The sequence below is a fragment of the Penaeus japonicus genome, unplaced genomic scaffold, assembly GCF_977035675.1.
Source record: "Penaeus japonicus unplaced genomic scaffold, GWHDUDI00000001_assembly GWHDUDI00000002, whole genome shotgun sequence".
NCBI classification, from domain to species: Eukaryota; Metazoa; Arthropoda; class Malacostraca; order Decapoda; family Penaeidae; genus Penaeus; species Penaeus japonicus.
In genome coordinates this window covers 45623961-45626460 of record NW_028234404.1, presented here as the reverse complement: position 1 = coordinate 45626460, position 2500 = coordinate 45623961, and the positions used below count along the sequence as shown (strand labels likewise).

Sequence of the window (2500 nt, the reverse complement as noted above, 5' to 3'; positions counted from 1 at the left end):
GCAGGTGTATTTAGAAATCTTTCTATAACTATATTCATAGTACATTTTGCTTTATTTTCAGTGAAAGTCTATATAAAGGGAGCAAGTTATTTTCTTGCTAAGAACTTGATCACAAACCCATCACGCTATTTTTTATTTATTATTATTATTTTTTTTTTTTTTGGGTGGGGGGGAGTCATCCTATCTGTGAGGTTTTAGTCCCCTCCCCCCCCCCCCAACGTTCCAGAATGTAGCATGTTAATGTAGACTAATAATATCGTGTTAATTGCTTGTTTGACCTCTGTTATGCGCAGGTTGTTTTTCCTTTGACGAATGGCGGCGGAAAATACCTCCTCTTGTCGTGTTGATTGCTTGTATTCTGTAATCCACTTCATTACGTTTATATTCTCGCTATATTTAAGAGATCCATAATTTACTTAAGATGGGAGTTTTTTTTATATAATAGCTCTATCAAATGAATTGATACTCTGCCTATATAAAAGGACGGTTTATGAGAAACTCTGCTGACTTTGTCAAAGAAGTAAGTATTCCATAACACAAGGTGGACGTAATGCATTTCTTTATATGAGCAGATGTTCCTTTAATTCATGCAGGGGGGAAGTCATAAAAGGTAAAATATATGCATATAATATTTCTCTGAGAAGATAATTATGCGTGTAATAGTAATTAAAACAACATAAAGAGCAAGGTATTTTGCTACAAGGAATAACATCAAACACGACAGCTACTTTTTAAAAAGTCTCACTCGAAACTTCAAAATTTATTCCATGAAAGTATTCACATATATATATATTTTTTTTTTATTCTGTGTAGATATGTATATATATAAACCGTCATATATACATACATACATAGAATGTGTATGAATATACACATTCTTCTACTATTTAAGATTAAATTGATATAGACTATATTAAGCAATAGCGATATAGGTTTTTCTATGTCGTATTGCAGACTCTCATATCTATGTGCAAGCATTTCCATGTGGTAGCACAATTAATTCGTAGGTCATATATGAAATACTCCAAAAACCTACAATATGTTGTTTTCGTTTGTATGCCGTACAAGTGTGTGTGTGGTGAGTATTGTGTGGGTGTTTTGTGTGAGTGAGAGACGAGTATGTGTATGGTGTGTTTGTGTGCTGTGTGTGGTGTGTTGAGTGGAAAAGAGAGTATGTTTGAGTGAGTGAGTGTGTGTGTGTGTGTGTGTGAAAGAGAGTATGTTTGTGTGAGTGAGTGTGTGTGTGTATGAAAGAGAGTATGTGTGTGTGAGTGAGTGTGTGTGTGTGTGTGTAACTCTGTGTTTCCTGCCTTATCTGAGCACGCCACCGCCATCCTTCTTACTAAGCCGGGGGAAAAAAGGAAAAAAATGATTTGATTAACTGCTGATATTGTTACTACACAGTTTGACCAATTCCGATGCTTGTTCCAATCACATTAATGCAGCAAATCGATGTGTCAGATAATATGCGGTGAACAACAACAACAACAAAAATAGTGAACGAAATACAGTTCTGTTATTTCTGAAGTGTGCGCAGTTGAAAAAAAAAGGTTTTGGCGCCGAAGCATGCGCACTTCCGCCCCCGGACGAGTGGAAAAACAAATGAACGCATATTGCACGAGTACATGGGTATTATTACATACATGTATAATTATTCAGGTGTGTATGCGTGCGCGCGTGTATCTGTCAAATGCGTATTCGATATGTATGCTTCTCTGCGTGAGTTTATGAGCACACGTATTTATTTATCTGTAACAATCTATCTAGCCTTCTCTTTATCTACATTATTTTTCTCTTCTGTGTATCATTCTCTTTTTCTTCCTTTCTCTCTCTCTCTCTCTCTCTCTCTCTCTCTCTCTCTCTCTCTCTCTCTCTCTCTCTCTCTCTCTCTCTCTCTCTCTCTCTCGATCTATCTATATATGTATATATGTGTGTGTGTGTGTGTGCACTCATAAAGAAAATGCCCATACACACACACACGTACATGTGTGTCTGTGTGTATGTGTGTGTGAATGTATATGTGTAATGTATGTATACTATACACAAAGGTATCATCAGTATCGATAAAAAAGATAAAAGAATATCATTTCGCGTCTCCGTCTTTTCTGCACCGCTCCAGCGCCACAAACTCCCAACATCGAGGCTAAGAACAACCCTCGGTCTACATTCCTTCATCGTTAGAGGAGAGGAGCATATCATTGATTTTAGCATTACTCGCTAACGACCTCGTAAACATGCTTGTTTCTCAGATTTAAAAAAAAAAAAAAAAAAAAAAAAAAAAAAAAAAAAAAAAAGAAAAAAAGAGGGAGAGAAAAAAAAGAAAGATATATAAAGAAATGGCCATAATTCAGAGAGTAAACAAGAAAACAAACGGTATATGTATTTCTCCCAGACTTGCACCAGATTCCACAAGCAAAGTTTAAGACCTTGATACTGCAACAGTCCAGCCCGACATAAAATTCCTGCCAGACTATTAAGACCGAGTTATGACATGCTAATC

The 2500-nt window shown here is 36.2% G+C and overlaps 1 long non-coding RNA gene across 3 annotated transcripts in view; it reads left to right on the top strand.

Annotated features, from left to right (window-relative positions):
• LOC122245593 (uncharacterized) overlaps positions 1-2500 on the top strand; it is a 90384-nt gene that overhangs the window by 56792 nt on the left and 31092 nt on the right. The window lies entirely within an intron of this gene.